General features: G+C 41.3%; 1 long non-coding RNA gene across 2 annotated transcripts in view; it reads right to left on the bottom strand.

Annotated features, from left to right (window-relative positions):
* The window catches only part of LOC122459342, a 36,157-nt gene that overhangs the window by 1,009 nt on the left and 16,438 nt on the right, over window positions 1–18,710 (bottom strand). The window contains exons 1-3 of one of the 2 annotated variants that reach the window (XR_006279957.1): window positions 17,878–17,940; window positions 16,428–16,548; window positions 2,996–3,174 (exon numbers count right to left, since the gene is read on the bottom strand). This is a non-coding gene — a long non-coding RNA (uncharacterized LOC122459342). Of the gene's footprint in view, window positions 1–2,995; window positions 3,175–16,427; window positions 16,549–17,877; window positions 17,941–18,710 lie in introns of those variants that run through there. The other variant, XR_006279956.1, reaches the window with a different exon arrangement.

Here is an 18,710-nt window from a genome sequence, read left to right as displayed (position 1 = left end):
GAAAAGTTCCTAAAATCATATTAACAAAATACTCTGTTATAAAATGTTATTGAATAAGAAAATTTAACATGGAATATTATGGGGTCTAAGGAAGCCATTGGGTCTATCGGCAAAATCAGCTCCTCAGTTTACAGGTGGACTGAACTTTCATACACGCCTGTGAGAGTGAACTTTGGATTCTTCTGTTTAAAAGTAACTAGTGAATAAAAAATTTAAATTACTCACTAAGCCATAAGAAATTGAAGTTGACATGATATAAAGGTTCTCTCTTAAATCCACTGAAGTGAGGAAATTCAGAACTAAGAGTGTGCTCCTGCCATTACCTTTCCACTGTAAGTAGTCTCATTGACTTTAATGGAACAACTCTGCCTCATAAGCAAAACTCTGGCTCACAAGCATAACACTTGATAGTGTTTGCCAGAATGGGCCCTAAAGTTGAAACCAGCACTGAAGGATTATGACCGTTGTTCTAGTTCAAAGGCAGGAATAGCAGCATGGGGAGCTGTGCAACTGGTGCTGGGTTAGTGGTGAATTCCATTTCCCTAACCTCCCCCACTTAGAACCTTAATACTCAAACTTTATGCAGGTGGATATCACCCCTAACTGTACTTCAATATCTGAACACAGAATGAGGAGTTAAAGACAGAGTTCCAGCTCTAACTCTGAAGTCTTTGACCTGGTGGCCTGAAATAAGACCCTGAGCAATCAAATGTGTGTGTGTGTGTGTGTGTGAGAGAGAGAATTACTTTAAGGCTGGAAAAAAATACCCAGAGAAAACATCACAAAAATAGCCAAAAATGTGTTTTGTCACTGCTAAGCTTTATCTTCATTGTTGCATGGGAAAAAAAGGCCTTTAAACTTAGTTTCCTCATTGCTCTTTTTCCTTTCTGCTCTGTTAGATCAATATGCGTTCTGTCGCTATGTGATTGACATGTTTGCGCAAGGGGATTTTTATACAGGTATTTTCATACATTGTTGAACTCTGTTCTACAAGTCTTTGTTTTTCTGAGAAGTTCTGCTTTTTTATGCACTAAAGTTTGTTTTTTATTTTTTAAAGGCTGCAAAATGGCAACAGTGTGCAAACAGAATTTTTAAATAAAGCATAAGAACTAATGGCTGTACTATTAGAGCTTTTAACTTTTCATTCTGCAATTGCATGAATTAAAATTAAGGGCAATCAAAAAGTGTAGTCATGGGAAACTATAGCAAATGCTAAAATCTATCATAATCCCTTTGTGCCAAGAAAGGTGCAGAAGAATGGAGTAATATCTTAATATGTTTTTTCCACAAACAATAACTCCAGGATACTTAATTTTCACAAGAACTGAAACTGCATTGAAAACCTTCATTGCTTTTAATGTATGAAATCTCTCATCTGATCTATCACTTTTTTTGCTTTATCTCCCCTCTCACACACACACACACACACTCATTTCTTCAAATATGCATTCATTTCATAGCAAAATGAAGTGAGAACCATTGTTGATGACTGAGAACTGAGTTGGTCCCAGGGCATTAAGTCAGTTCAACTGTCCTAATCTTACTTAACTGATATTTTTTTCTAGAATCATGGTGCCAAGTGTACAATAGAAGTGGCACTATTTCAGAGAGGACATAATGTCAGAGAGAGGACACATACCCTTTAAATGAAACAAAATTTGCTGAAGTTTTTATGGGAACAGTCAAAGTTTGAATATCCAGGGATATGAATTCAGTCAAGCTTTGTGTAACTACTTATTTATTCAAGAGGTTACACATACATTTTAGACCTAGATTTATCAATTAGTGCTTTATGCATTGTCCCTGTTGTTTTGTTATTTGCCCCGAGGAATCTTCCTGACACAGGTGCTCTCCTTGTGGGGCTGAGTTGCCCCAGAAGGAGGCAACTGGCAGTGAAGGGACAGCAGCAGAACTGGAGGAATATGTGCAGGTTATCCTGCCTCATACTAGGGAAAGGGAAGTGTAGGTTGTTCAGTTCCCTGCAAAGTTCATAGGATTTTGGAGAAATGGGGAGAGGGTCTGTTTTGTTACTCCCCATCCCTCCTTTCCTTGTTGCCCCCCCCACTCCAAAAAAAAATTAAGATGGGGAGAAGGCTAGCTGGAAAGAGAGCCTGTTCTCATTAAAAGACAAGAAAATATTACATTGGCCCAGGTCCTGTCAGGGAAAGCAGCTCCACGTGGAGGGCATTGGTCTGGAACTGCAATCACATTGACAAAAAGCTTAGCAAAACTTGATTATCGTTTCAGAGACCCTGATAAGTTTTAATATTAAGATAGCTTCATGGGGTTCTTCAAAATCTCACTTATGGCTCTCCTGGCATTTGCAAGGATGATTGCAGCTCCTTTTGCTTTGTCTGCTCCTCTTCAAGCCGAGCATCCTTCACAGAAGCTCTCCCCACATTGTTTGACACCCCGCTGAGGCAGAGCAGGGTTTCCCTGTAAAGGAATTAGGGTTGTTGAGGTAAATTTGTTTTGACGTTCCCAACATCCAGGAAGTTGGAAGGGTTAGGGGTGAGGGGAAAGGAGAGGGAGGCTGCATCAAGTAGAATTTTTGAAAATCCCCAAAATGTGGCATGATACTACTCTGCCATGTTTGCCTCATGGCATTGTCTCAAAATATCATGATAGTCATATTGATGCAGCATCACAGTGTAAACATGTTTTTTGAGGGGGAGTCAGGTAGCTATACGCTTTGAGCTTCTCTATGACTCTTATCATTCATGAAGTTACTCTACAGCTCTTTAAGGTTGACTATTGCCTTATTAAAGGGTGTCTAAGAGGGGATTCGTTCTGTACTCTAACCCTCACAACTGGTTGTGTGGCCATTACTTTTAGTCCTGCTGAATCTATTTACCACCTCAAGTACAACCCAGTGAATTGTAGCTATTAAGCAATTTTAATTATATCTGTGAATAGTAAAATAAAGCATTTCCCATAAAACAAGCCATTCCATTCACAGTCAGTGAAGAAAAACACTAAAATATCCAGCACATACCTCACTTCTTTCTGCTGAGGTGATTCAAGGTAAAGGTCAGATATGCTGAGTTCTGTACTCTCCATAAAAAGCATCTAGAATGGCACTACCAGCTGCAGCTCAAATAATCTTTTCCTAAGCCAACATGTTCATTTCATAGTGGTCATTAGTTAGCTGTACCAGTCTTTCAAATTCCTTTTCTGTATAGAAATATAGAATAATAACAACAGTGTCACATTATCAATAACTTTAATGTCCATATTATCTAATTAACCTTAAAACCTATTTTAATTAATCTCCACATGAGCTCATGTTTTAGAACATTGAATAGCCGATATGTTATCCTGATCAGGAGATCTCAGCACAGTTAAACTAAGGAGTTTAACTGCAACTCCACCCAGCATAGCAGCACTCTCAGCCCAAAACTAATTTCTGTCAAATCCAGTATTTATGTTTATGGAAGAGAAAAAATTGTGTTGAGTATTTATATGATGCAAGTTCCATGTCTGCTAAATTTGAACTTCCATCTACTTAGGTTTAGTGTGAGCAGAGTACTATCCTTCGATATTATGTGGACTACATGGATTCATAATAATAGTAAACATTATTATTGTTTAATAATATTTGTTGCTGCTTTAGAGGACTTCATTCATACCAACAGTGTTCCCAAATTGTCTATTTTTATTATAATGGGACATTTTTATGTACAGAAAAATATATAGTTTATTTAATATACCTGATTAGGTGGCAAATATGTTAAGTACTGGCAATATAGAATGATTTCTGTTTTCTTAAAATTTTATACTAGAATGAAGAGCGAAAAATGTATCCTTCAATATAGTTTGACAGTGTGACAAATAAATAAAAATTAAATAATACTAAGTCTTGAATTTAACCTCCTGATTGGCTATCTAAAGATATACTGGAAAAACATATGCCCTTTTTTACATCTGTGCAATCTCCCTGAAGTTTGTAAGGTGGCATTTTTGTAATGAGAGAGAAATATGGTCCCTTTTGTCAATTTCCTGTAGACTTTGCAGTTGGAGGCTTAGAAAGTGAGTGAAACTGATACTTCTGTTCTTGGTGAAACTACAATGTTTTGCCAGGATACATTCTCCCTCTCCCCCCCACCCACCTCCTGGTGGCTGCTCCCACTGTGCCTTAGCTGACTTCCCCGTGTTTCTATTGTAGTATGGCTATACCCCAAAACTGGTCAGTTGTTGCCCTGGTCAGTCACTGTCTTAGGTCCTAATCCTGATTCTACTTCAAGAATTGCACTGCTGTCAGTTAGTAACTGAAGTTTCATGTATAGTTGCTCTAACTAGTTTCTAGTTTATGCAGAATTTTTTAAAAAATGCCATAGATAGGAACAAGAAAAGGAGTACTTGTGGCACCTTAGAGACTAACAAATTTATTAGAGCATAAGCTTTCGTGAGCTACAGCTCACTTCATTATGCTCTAATAAATTTGTTAGTCTCTAAGGTGCCACAAGTACTCCTTTTCTTTTTGCGAATACAGACTAACACGGCTGCTACTCTGAAACCTGTCATAGATAGGAACATAACACTCAGTCCAACACAGCTGAAATCTATGGGAGTTTAGCCATTAATTTAAATGGGAGCTGGATCAGATATATATATATAGTAGCTATGTTGGACGAGACCAATGGTCCATCTTATGCAGTACCTTGTATCCAAAAATGATCTAGACTAAATATTTTTGAGAAAATTTGAGATCTACACATCTATCCCATTGTGTGCTACTGTATCACAGGGGGAAATTCCTTCCTGATCTTAGTTGATGAGCTTGCCCCATGAAACATGAGAGTCTTTGTAATTATCAAAAAGAAAAGGAGTACTTGTGGCACCTTAGAGACTAACAAATTTATTAGAGCATAAGCTTTCGTGAGCTACAGCTCACTTCATCGGATGCATTTGGTGGAAAAAACAGAGGAGAGATTTATATACACACACACAGAGAACATGAAACAATGGGTTTATCATACACACTGTAAGGAGAGTGATCACTTAAGATAAGCCATCACCCACAGCAGGGGGGGGGAAAGGAGGAAAACCTTCCATGGTGACAAGCAGGTAGGCTAATTCCAGCAGTTAACAAGAATATCAGAGGAACAGTGGGGGGTGGGGTGGGGGGGAGAAATACCATGGGGAAATAGTTTTACTTTGTGTAATGACTCATCCATTCCCAGTCTCTATTCAAGCTTAAGTTAATTGTATCCAGTTTGCAAATTAATTCCAATTCAGCAGTCTCTCGTTGGAGTCTGTTTTTGAAGCTTTTTTGTTGAAGTATAGCCACTCTTAGGTCTGTGATCGAGTGACCAGAGAGATTGAAGTGTTCTCCAACTGGTTTTTGAATGTTATAATTCTTGACGTCTGATTTGTGTCCATTCATTCTTTTACGTAGAGACTGTCCAGTTTGGCCAATGTACATGGCAGAGGGGCATTGCTGGCACATGATGGCATATATCACATTGGTAGATGCGCAGGTGAACGAGCCTCTGATAGTGTGGCTGATTTGATTAGGCCCTATGATAGTATCCCCTGAATAGATATGTGGACAGAGTTGGCAACGGGCTTTGTTGCAAGGATAGGTTCCTGGGTTAGTGGTTCTGTTGTGTGGTGTGTGGTTGCTGGTGAGTATTTGCTTCAGATTGGGGGGCTGTCTGTAAGCAAGGACTGGTCTATCTCCCAAGATCTGAGAGAGCGATGGCTCGTCCTTCAGGATAGGTTGTAGATCCTTGATGATGCGTTGGAGAGGTTTTAGTTGGGGGCTGAAGGTGATGGCTAGTGGCGTTCTGTTGTTTTCTTTGTTGGGCCTGTCCTGTAGTAGGTGACTTCTGGGTACTCTTCTGGCTCTGTCAATCTGTTTCTTCACTTCAGCAGGTGGGTATTGTAGTTGTAGGAATGCATGATAGAGATCTTGTAGGTGTTTGTCTCTGTCTGAGGGGTTGGAGCAAATGCGGTTATATCGTAGCGCTTGGCTGTAGACAATGGATCGAGTGGTATGATCTGGATGAAAGCTAGAGGCATGTAGGTAGGAATAGCGGTCATTAGGTTTCCGATATAGGGTGGTGTTTATGTGACCATCGCTTATTAGCACCGTAGTGTCCAGGAAGTGGATCTCTTGTGTGGACTGGTCCAGGCTGAGGTTGATGGTGGGATGGAAATTGTTGAAATCATGGTGGAATTCCTCAAGAGCTTCTTTTCCATGGGTCCAGATGATGAAGATGTCATCAATGTAGCGCAAGTAGAGTAGGGGCATTAGGGGACGAGAGCTGAGGAAGCGTTGTTCTAAGTTAGCCATAAAAATGTTGGCATACTGTGGGGCCATGCGGGTACCCATCGCAGTGCCGCTGATTTGAAGGTATACATTGTCACCAAATGTGAAATAGTTATGGGTCAGGACAAAGTCACAAAGTTCTGCCACCAGGTTAGCCGTGACAGTATCGGGGATACTGTTCCTGACGGCTTGTAGTCCATCTTTGTGTGGAATGTTGGTGTAGAGGGCTTCTACATCCATAGTGGCTAGGATGGTGTTTTTAGGAAGATCACCAATGGACTGTAGTTTCCTCAGGAAATCGGTGGTGTCTCGAAGATAGCTGGGAGTGCTGGTAATGAAGGGCCTGAGGAGGGAGTCTACATAGCCAGACAATCCTGCTGTCAGGGTGCCAATGCCTGAGATGATGGGGCGTCCAGGATTTCCAGGTTTATGGATCTTGGGTAGCAGATAGAATACCCCAGGTCGGGGCTCCAGGGGTGTGTCTGTGCGGATTTGTTCTTGTGCTTTTTCAGGGAGTTTCTTGAGCAAATGCTGTAGTTTCTTTTGGTAACTCTCAGTGGGATCAGAGGGTAATGGCTTGTAGAAAGTGGTGTTGGAGAGCTGCCTAGTAGCCTCTTGTTCATACTCCGACCTATTCATGATGACGACAGCACCTCCTTTGTCAGCCTTTTTGATTATGATGTCAGAGTTGTTTCTGAGGCTGTGGATGGCACTGTGTTCTGCATGGCTGAGGTTATGGGGTAAGCGATGCTGCTTTTCCACAATTTCAGCTCGTGCACGTCGGCGGAAGCAGTCTATGTAGAAATCCAGGCTGCTGTTTCGACCTTCAGGAGGAGTCCACCCAGAATCCTTCTTTTTGTAGTGTTGGCAGGAAGGTCTCTGTGGGTTAATATGTTGGTCAGAGGTGTGTTGGAAATATTCCTTGAGTCTGCGTCACTTATCTTAAGTGATCACTCTCCTTACAGTGTGTATGATAAACCCATTGTTTCATGTTCTCTGTGTGTGTGTATATAAATCTCTCCTCTGTTTTTTCCACCAAATGCATCCGATGAAGTGAGCTGTAGCTCACGAAAGCTTATGCTCTAATAAATTTGTTAGTCTCTAAGGTGCCACAAGTACTCCTTTTCTTTTTGCGAATACAGACTAACACGGCTGCTACTCTGAAATTTGTAATTATCAGTGTCATATGTATGTAGCGGATCACTGTTTACTAGTGGATTTTACTGAATTTATTCATGCTGAGTAGCCTTTTCCTCCAATAATATCCCATTGATCCTTGCTGGACTATCGTAGAATAAGGTGCTATTTAGTATAAATACAGGTCCGTCATCTGGTCTTCTATAAATTGCTAGTGTAGAGTGGGTAACTATTTACTTATAGTAGACGTCTAAAAGTGAGTAGCATGTGACAATTAAGGCCAAAAGTTTCAAACTCAGGTGCGTCTGAAGCTAGGTAGCTAAATATGTGGCTGTATTATCAGAGATGCTGAGCAACATTAGTTCTCATTGGTTCTCTCTGTACCAGATTCCATTCAGGCCAGTGACTATCAGGCACAACGTAGTCCTCATGGTATTGGAGTCCCACTGACTATCAAAGGGTGGGTTACCTACAGGACATCTGATGCACTTGAAATTATTTTTATATTAATGGAGCTTTGTTCTGAATAACACCTTTGCTATTATTTACTCAGCGTTTTATATCACATCTTCTAGAGTTCATGTTCAGGTTAGTAGCTTCACTTGGCTTTGATTTCCCTTTTATTTTTATGTCCTTACGGAGGGTGAAATCCTCACTCATGTGGATGGGCACTTGCACACACATGTAGTCTAATGGATTACTCTCTTAAAATGGAGCGGATTACTCCCCTTCATGCACTGGCACTGCTCTGCTCTGTCTGGTGAAATGTCCTCACTTCATCCTCACCTCCTTTTTTGCCTGCTTGTTCCCCATGGGGATGCGCCAATGGACATGTCATGTGCTCTGCAGAGTGCAGGGAGAACAAGGGTTGCTATAATGAAATGCCTTTGTGCAGTCACCCAAGGGAATGGGCTTATTGTACTCCCCTCTGGCTCTGCATGCTCATGGCAATGCATGTCATAGATTCTAGGGCCACAAGGGACCACTGTGGTTATCTATTCTGACCTCCTGTATAGAAGAGGCCATAGAACTTCCCTGATTCAATTCCTGTTTGAAATAGAGCTGTCTAATTTGTGCACTGCTGAGGCGAAAGTGGTACTTCTCAATTCTGAGCTGCACCTCTCAGTAGGCAGAGCTGGCAGGGGAGCTAGGGGGAGACAGAAAATGTGCCTTTTTGCCACCTTTTGCAGCTTCAGGCTGCAAGGGCCTTTTTGGCTCTTGGGTAAAATGGCTCAATCCCAGGAGTTGCAATGATCTCCAAGGATCGCTGAAGGGCAGTAGATTCTGGCCAGATCCTCTTCCTCCAGTGACACCCCCTCCTTTTCTTTTGGATGTCTTGGTCAGTGAAATCGAGCATGATGAAACTACCTCCAGCTTTACATGGCTTTTGTTTGTTTGAAACAAGTGTTTCATTGAGAACGCCAGAGACTATATTTTTCTTCTATTCAAATGTACACTATTTGTTTCCTATCCACTTCCCCCACCCATCATATTTGAGCAGGGGTGGGCAAACTTTTTGGCCTAAGGGCCACATCGGGTTTCAGAAATTGTATGGAGGGCTGGGTAGGGGAGGCTGTGCCTCCCCAAACAGCCAGGCATGGCCCACCCCTTCCCCCATCTGTCCCCGCCGCTACTTCTCACCCCCTGATGTCCCCCCCGGGACTCCTGCTCCATCCAACCCCCCCGTTCCCTGATGGTCCCCCCGGGACCCCTCCCCCATCCATCCCCTTGCTCCCTGTCCCCTGACCGCTCCCGGAACCCCTGCCCCGATTGCCCTCCGCCACCCCATCCAACCCCGCCTCCTTCCTGACCGCCCCCCCAGGATGCCTGCCCCCATTCAACCCCCCTGTTCCCCACCCTCTGACTACCCTGAATCTTATCCATACCCCTGACCACCATTCCAAACTCCCTTGCCCTCTATCCAACCCCCCTTCTCCCTCCTCCCTGCCCCCCTTATCGTGCTGCCTGGAGCACCGGTGGCTGGTGGTGCTACAGCCGCACCACCTGGCTGGAGTCAGCCACACACCGCACTGCACAGAGCACCAGGTCAGGCCGGGCTCTGCAGCTGCACTGCCCCATTGCGCCGGCGGTGCACTGAGTTGAGGCTGTGGGGAAGGAGGAATAGCGGGGGAGGGGCTGGGGACTAGCCTCCTGGGCCAGGAGTTCAGGAGCCAGGCAGGAGGGTCCTGTGGGCCAGATGTAGCCTGTGGGCAGCAGTTTGACCACCTTTGTATTAGAGAGTGACTAAAGCAGATGTGGGGCTTGGCAGATGGCTGACTGGGAGCCGGGGTTAACGGGGGAGGCTATGACCTATACAATGAACGGCAAACTTCCTCCCTGCATTTTTCTTTTGAAAATGTGAATGATCATTAAGAACTTCCAAATCTTCTCTTGCAGGAAGCAGTAGTGTTCCCCTAATTTGCAAAGGCCTCACTAGACTCATCTCCTTGAATAAGTAGGTAGCTGTAAATCAATTTCCAAAGAATGCTGGATTGATGGAGCACCTGTTGATGTATTTGCTCCTGCTGATGACATAATTGGGGATGATTTGATGACACAGAGCTGTCTTTTACTCCTCTAGGAACCTGCTGGGATAATTCTGAACACATTCTAAAATAGTCTGAAAGGGAAGAAATAATAAAGAGTAATTTAAATACCTACATGAGAAGCATGGAAAATTAAGGTTTAATCATTGAATAATTTCTGTCTAATTAGGTGTTATTTATTAATGAGCCATTCTTGCAATAATTTCAGCTGTCAGAACCAAATATTCTCTCTTTAAATTTCTGATTTAATTATGCAAAAACCTAGAGAAGCTATTTAAACTGGGTTCTTCTCTCTGACGCCCTGCAAAGGCTGTATCTGCTTGGGAGGGCTCTCATATGACATAGATCTCTTAATGGAACATTATCAGTGCGTGATCCCCACACCATCCCACAGAGACAAAACAGACACCCATTATTCCCTGCTTATGTCATTCCATCTTGAATCCAAGCCAGATGCTAGCACACTAGGCCATAACTATCAGCACTCCCATGGCACTGCTGTGTAACAATGCCAAAATTCCCTAAATTACTTTCACTGTTTCAGAAGCAACTACCCAGGGAATCTTTCACATCCTGCTTCCATAGAGGAGAACTGATCTCTTGCTTTAATAGTTCACTCTAAGAAGTTCAGAGCTTTCCGTTTATGAGTTAGCAGTCAGAGAGAGAAATTGTTTGTTGGTATAAATTGTTGCAGCTCTATTGAAGTCAATGGACCTACAACAATTTACGTAAGCATGGGACACATGCCAAAATAAGCATAACTTATTAAATAAATCATATATATAGATATAGAGATATGATATGATAAATCACCTAATAAGGACTATTGAAATTCAGGGTCACATTTCAGTTAAGATTAACTAACGATGGCATAGACAACAAAACATTGTGAACAAAATATGAAAGGCCTCAAAAATCTTGGTCGCTAAAGTAGATGGTTTAGGAACATAAGAATGGCCATACTGGATCAGACCAATGGCCCATCTAGCCCAGTATCCTGTCTTCTGACAGGGTCAGTGCCTGAGGCTTCAGAGGAAATGAACAGAACAGGGCACTTGTCAAGTGATGATCCATCCCATCACCCAGTCCCAGCTTCTTTAGAAAGAAGGGGAGGAGGAGGAGGGTAAAAGGAGAACTATATATATATATATATATACTTGTTCTCCTTATAAACCAAAACCAAACAAACCATAAAGCCCTAGAAATAAACAATTTCTGTGTTTACATTAAAGAGATTAAATAATCCTTGACAATAAAGTCACCATTAAATTTAAATAGTTATTCATTCTTAGTACTGCTTTCTGGCAAGAAATATAAATACAAATAATAATAGCATTTCAAATGGATTAAAAAAATCAATCAAATGGAGGCACCAATGAGCTAAATTGCTTGTCTTCAATACCTGACTCAGTATTATCTTGACAGGTTAATTGACTACAGAAAATAGCTGTAGCTTCATCAGATTTTTTAAAAGTTATTTTTCTCCATATTCACTCAGGCAGAGTTTTCAAGGAAACAAAATTGAGGCAATAAAACCTTAAGACAGAAATTTCGCTTAAGATCATACATTTCTTTTCACAAACCTGAGTGGTCTTCATTATATTAGGAAACATATGACCCTTCAAAAGAAATATTACCTCTTTTTCTATCCCAAATCTGGTAATATTTCAGGATTAGTAGATTGCCAAAAAAACCCAACATCAATAGTTGTGCTGTGGTGCACTTTGCTGCCAGTATCCTTATTTGGAACACAAATGTTTTAATATTTGTAGGAATGGAGCATGGTCACCAATAGAATTTAAATTGGGCATTATTGGCTGGGCTGGTAGCACCATCAATTATTAAAGTTGCCAGATACTTTCCATTATAAGGCCCTATTTTCAGTTACTTATAACTGTGTGAAACTTTAGCAATTTGGGCTGAAATTTTCCATGTCAAGTATTTGCTTCAGTCAAAATGGTCCAGCTAGTTTTGAAAATGAGGATAATGAAACAATGTTACTTTTTCCTGTGTTACAAAAATTCTTGAGGCCTTTTCTTTGAAATGTTATACTGCTCTCAAGCATGGTGGTAGGACTTACAATTTGGCAGGTCTTTGTGTCGGGGATGTATCCTTTGCCATTCATGTGAAAACCCACACAAATCTGGCCAAGTTATAAGCCTTTAAAAAAATCACAGTTGCACATGCTCAGTCGAGACTTGAGAAGCAGCTAAAATTTCTGAAGAGTCCGTCCTCCTTGAGCATGATCCATCTACTCACAGCTCCTAGTGCTGACCATACTGTGCAAGTACCAATCCCACCAAGCTACTGAGTACAATTCCAACCCAGGGCTATGAGGGCTCAAAAGGGCGTCTCCCAGCTGTTCCAGGTCAGGGTGAAGCCAAGCCAAGATTCACAGCAGGGATCCTGTCTCTCCTCTGCTCTCAATGACTCCCTACCCAGCTGTCCAGGCAATATACAGGAGAAAGCCATCTGATTTGAATGTAATGGGACAAGAGATGGACTGGGAGGAGGGAAAGGTGTTGGTGGGATAAGGAGTCAAGTGAAACTGGATGGCAGAGGAGAAACTGATGAAGTTGGAGGGGGAGACTAAGACTGGTTGAACAAGACTAAGACTGGGGGCAAAGAGGGCAAACTCAGGTTGGTTGAGTAAGGAGGGATGGGGTGGGGGCAGGAGAGAGAGATTTGACAAGGCGAGGGGGAACTGAGACTATCTGGGCAAGGAGACTGGGACAGAGGGCCAGAGAACAGGTGGGGGGAGATTGAGATTGGGTGAGGAAACTGGGAAAGGAGTTTGTGACTGGGAGGCAGAGTGGGGTGGCGGGAGAGGCAGATTGAACGAGGAGCTGGGACGTGGGAACTGGGCCTGGGTGGGCAGGAAGACTGGGCACAAGGAGTTCAGTAGGGAATAGAAAGAATTGCATTGGCTGGCCAAGGAGATTGGGACCAGGTGTAGGGAGGGTGAGACTAGGAGTTGTTTGGGACTCAGACATCAAGCCCAAGAGGGGAAACTGGCTGGGCAAGAAGATGGGGACTTGCATGAGTAGCCTAAGGCATGGAGACTAGGAATGGGTAGAGAAGGCGAATGGGACTGGAACAAGGAGCCAGAGATGGGAAAGAGACAGAACTGGGACAAGTTGGATGGGATGGAGCAAAGAGATCCAGATTAGGGAAAACTGGTAAAAGAACCTGCATCTACTAATGCACACTCCCTTCTAGAGCCTGGAATGGAACCCACGATTCCTGAGTCTCGCCATGCCTCTTCTGTCAACAAATGCCTGTGAAAGTGTGTGTATTGTCCTCCTCTAGTACTGGACTACTTAGACGATGAAACCTACTACTGTTATCAGTTACTTTGTTAGCTCAACTGGCAGTGGTCCATGTGATGGATCTAAAGGTTCCAAACCTGCCAATGAACCTTATGGATGTCAATACAAAGCTGCATGATGGAATTTCGGGACGGGGGGAGGGAGGTGGATTTTTTTTAAAACCTCGGAAATTACATACAAACAAATTAGAAGAGCATTAAGTTTATTAAGTCAAACAATTGAATGTTAGAAAATGCCAGAATTATGATTGTCTGTACAACTTTAATTTGACCCCCTTATGTGTATGCATTATGATAGTCTGTAATTACATGCTCACATACTAATTTTTCCATGGAGCCCTGCTTCATTCTGTGCACTGGATTCATCTGCTCTGAGGATGTGGTAATGTGGTAAAGGAGGCTGTTGTCTGTAGATCCCTGCTTCATTTGTTGGAAATTGGAAGGTGTGTACTATTAGTACTATAAGGACAGGTGGGTCTAGGCTTGCCCATAACTAAGGGGTTGGAAGGTGTATGATGAATGAGGCAGAGAACTGCAGGAAGAGAATGGATGATTAAGACAGCTGAATACTACCCTGGAAAACTCAATTCTATCTCTGCCTCTACCACAGAGTTTCTATGAAATGCTAAGCAAGTCACTTAAGCCATTCTTTTCACAGATGATCACTAATGGCGTGCTCCGCATTTTATGGGTGGCACTCACAATTGCAACTAAAGTCAATTGGAGCTCTGCTTCAGTATATATAGTGCTATATAATACTAAGTACTTTGAAAAATCGAGTCTTAGGTGTCCCAAATTGTCCCTCCCCAGCCCCTGAAAGTAGTGGGTACTTTTGACCTTATTCTCTGTGCTTCAGCTCCTTATCTGTAAATTGAGGATAATCCCATCCTCTTATCTCACTGGGGTATTGTGAAAATAAATAAAGTTATGTTTGTAAAGCATTCAGATACTAAAGTGATAAACGCCATGGAAAAGCCCATGAGGAAATTAATAATTCTGTCTTCATAGCAGGGTTTGAATAGTGTTCAGTAAGGGTTGGGGCCACACACTGAACTATGAGGATAAAACAAAATATTGAATAGCTGCTCAGGAAGTGAACACTGTATGTCCTTGCACTGAACGAGGCAGGGGTTTTGTGGAAAAAATTATTTGTAAACATGAAAGACTGTATCATAATGTATACCCTCATGGGGGCTGAAGTAAAGTTGCACAGGCAACCTTTATTCTGACATTTACTAACTTTTGAATTATTGACATTTCAACCATAGTCATATTATTTTAACACAGTTCTTTGAATATAATATATTTATACTTATATACTTTGAATATAATATATATATACTTCCCCCTCAGAAATCCTCAGGAAAACACAGCATCTGCATGTTATTTATCTGAGAAAAAATTCTTAATAATTCAACTTTTCTATGAAGAAATATATTCTCTTTAATTGAAATGCCAATGTACACCTCTGAGTAGTCCACCTTTGTTTCTACACCTTTTAATTTTTCAGCTATTTTGGATTCTCTCTAACCATCTCTCTCTGATGGCTTTATAGTGAGTGATCTAGATAGTGGCTGTGCTCATGTAAGCAATCCTGAAAAGACTGTATACCAGGCTGGTCACTTTGTGTGAATGAGAGTTGCGTGAGGGTTGCTCTAATTTACACTAACTGCGATTGGTCTCAGAGGCTCATAGTGGCACCTGGGATTGCTGAGAGAAGTGATCTTCCTGGATCTGACTCTGTGAACTTTAGATCACAGCCATGCTTTCTGAATGGTTTTCTGAGATCAATAATTACATTAAGAGCAGCTAGCTGAAATTGAGGTGATACTGGTAAAAAGTAGGAAGTGTTTTGGAGAAATTGTCCATAATAATCCCATTCATTGGCAGCATCTGCCCTCAGATTGTTAAATAAAGTTTGATAGTTATAAGCTATGTGCTTGTGGCCAGAGGACATATGTACGCTCAGGAAGCTTAACCTTTTATGTCCTTGTTTTGTGGTAGGTATGTTAGTGTGTAACCTACACCATTTCACAACTACTGTTTGTGATTGCCGCAATGCACCAGGAATTGAACTGGGGACTTCCATGAGCTGCTAAAGCTTGCTTTAAAACTCCATAGGTGGTGGCTGTGACAACTCATATCCTCTGTGGATCAATATAGAGGGGCACATAAGACACACTCACTAGTGGGCTACATACAGGTATATCCATACAGTATTCTCTGAAGAATATTGGGTCATTAGGAATTGTGAAAAAAAGTGTATGGAAAATTTCAGAATGTAGACTGTTTTTTAGAAGAATAATGTAGAGAGAAGAAATGTATCCAGAAACTGAGAAGAAAAGGCAGGCAAATCTTGCCTTAAAAAGGTAGGTGAGTCATGACAAATCCAATCCATTAACTTTGCAACTTCATGCTGAAATTGACTTAAGGAGGTTCAGCTTCCTGATGACACAAGGTCTCCCTCAAGTTGAATAGGGAAGAAGATTGCTAGGATCTAGGCAAATTTACCTTTAAAGCATGTCTTCCAAAGCCAGAATATTGTGGGACAGCATGAAAAATGTAGACTGCACTGCTACCTGCTTATAATTTCATAGCCTCATCTTACACAGGCACATCCTATATTTTCATTACTGCATTAAGAACCTGATTCTTCATCCATTTAAGTCAATGGCAAGGCTTGCTTTTTCCTTGGTGGTGTAGGATCAGGCCCAGAAGGAACAGGACACAATATGGTCTCTGTTCACAGGGCCAGAGAGCTGTCAATTAAAAAGGGAGAGGTATAATACATGGGTTTAAGTTTGAAGGGGGGAAATCCTGAAAAAAGAATCTGACATATGGTTTTGCCAAACCAAATACCATCTTTTGTGCTTCTTAAAACACTTTCCCTTTGTACAGAAATTCCTCCCCTCTTATCCTGTGGGGGCGTGCCATCCAAAGAAAATGAGTTAGGAAAAATTACCCTGCCGAAGTAACACATTCTTTCACTGCCTTGTCTTCTGTTGCTTTCGTCTTTGTTTTAAAGGTCTCTTCCTCCTACATCCGTCCTGCAGGCTTTATTATTGTTTGCTATCTGTCACCCACTCCCTCTTCCATTCACTTTTTAAGAGATGTTCAGCTACTCTCTAGGGAACATATTTACATCAGCCTCTTGAAATGAAAGTCACTACAGCTTGATACATATCCAAAAAATGTCAAGTTTGATTTCTTCTTCACCAAATGCTGTCCTTCTCCTCCTCAGTACTTCAATGTCCTTCCTCTTCCTGTAAAACACTCCATATTATTACACACTGTTAGCATCATGCACAGTTCAAAAGTTCCTTACACCCACACATAAACAATGCTTGTCTGTTTGACTTATGCTTAACAGCAGAACCTGTCCTTCCAAATGCTATTCATTCATGTAGTTGCTAGGGGGGGTTGTATGCACTGTGGTACTAGGCAGCAGTTATACTGTGCAAAAATGATCCACTTCCCTCAGAGTTTACTCCTGTAATATTTTGACACTACATAATGGTTTTGGGTAGGGCCAAAGAGTGAGGCCATATATCCAGTACTGGTATTCATTTATTTAGATGAAGTGTAGTAATGGTCACACCCAAGAAGTAAGTTTAAAATCATGTTCAACCAAAGGAAAATGTTAAAATGGTGAGAAGATGCAGCAGGTGTGTGGTGAGATAAGGTCCTTTAATACATCTATGGGACTTTCCCACTTTACTGGGTAATCATGCCCAAATTAAAGAGGTTCAAAGCAAATCAAGATTCAGAATGGGTTCTTCCATCTTGGGAACTTAGATAGTCCCCATGTCCATATTATTTGAGCTCATCACAATCTTTAATGTATTATCCTTGCAACAAGGCTGTGAGTTAGGAAAGTGCTGCTATCCTCATTTAATCAATGGGAAACTGAGGCACAGAGAGGCTAACTGAGTTTAAGGTCACATCATCAGTGTTTGGCTGAGCAAGGAACTGAATTCTAGTCTCCTGAATCCCATGCTGTGCCTTAACCACTGAACCATCCTCCCTAGTGATGGGCCTTTGTAGAAAGGAGAGCTCTGCAAGGGGAAGTTTAGCAGTACATGGAGAAATTATTATAAACTCTGTTGCAATCAAGTACCATTTATATCCTCAAAGAGCTATTTCTGTGCCTTTATATTTCTCCTTACCCTCCCTACCATTCAGAGTACAACTTTTTCTTTTTTATGGGTGGGTATATATCCTGTAGGCAGCAGCAATGCATGTATGAAAATATTCCTGTCTGAAAGATTCAGGGAGAACACATTCTACTTCTGCAATCAATTCTAAAAAGAATTGTGTCACAACTAGCACCACGGCATTTTTTCCATAATCTAACTCCTACACAGCACTTAAACAGAGCTTGTAGGATTGTCTGTAACACTGCCATCTTATGATTTCCAATAATACTACAACCCTAGGTCTTTCAGAAGCAAAAGAATGCTTACTGAATCAGATTATTGCTATTTAACTCAAAATTGACATTTTTGAAATACTAATTTCAGAAAATTATTCAGATGATAGATTCAGTCTCTCAGGTAGTTTTAAAATATGGACAGAATAGGTGACATAATTACCATTGTTTTTGATTCCTCTCTTGCTTCTGGCAACTAAGCTTGGTCAGAGATGTTGTACAAACCATGTGAACAGTTTTAAAAATAGAAATTCTTGACATAATCAGAATCGTATGGATTTAAATTAACTTATTTTGATTTGAGCAAATGTTGCTTATTACCACTAAATATTCCTCCATTGTTCGGCAGTACCAGTCAGGATTTGGTGTGCATCACTTGGCTTTGATAGTGCCAGGCTGACATTGCCCATCAGGAATTTGTAGACAAACTCTTTCTTCAGGGTGAGGTAAGGCTTTAGAGTTCCTGGGGTAATGCTGGATTTGGTGCATCTGTTTAGCATTAAGCTGTTTCTGAGTTGTGACTGGACTAATGAATTGATTGGAAGGGAAACTCAAATGCAAACAAACCATTAATTGTTAGGGATGTGATTTTGTAGGACATCAGTTGATATATATTATACCTCATCGTAGCAAGGCATGGGTCTCCTCCATTCTGCTTATTTTTTACTAGTAAGTATTTCAAGACTGTCTATTATTTCTGCTTTACTTATTTGACTGCTGATAGTGAGTACTAGATGTCATATAATGAAAAGTATGCATATGTGCAAAGTGCTGAATTTCTTGTGTTTTATATGATGGCTCATTGTATGATGCCAAATCCTCAAACATCCTGCACTGGGCAAAGGTAATTTTTCACTTACCAATCACTGTGTGAGGTTTTTGTGTGTTCCTCCCCTCTGACCAACATATCATAATGACTTTAACTGTACAAGCACAGAGTTTTCAGTTTCCATGTTTTTCATTTCTCCAAGATCTAACTGAAAATGCATTGCTAAA

The sequence above is a fragment of the Dermochelys coriacea genome, chromosome 3, assembly GCF_009764565.3.
Source record: "Dermochelys coriacea isolate rDerCor1 chromosome 3, rDerCor1.pri.v4, whole genome shotgun sequence".
In the NCBI taxonomy this organism is placed as follows: Eukaryota; Metazoa; Chordata; order Testudines; family Dermochelyidae; genus Dermochelys; species Dermochelys coriacea.
The sequence above is the reverse complement of the archived record's forward strand: the minus strand, read 5'-3'. Positions and strand labels throughout refer to the sequence as shown.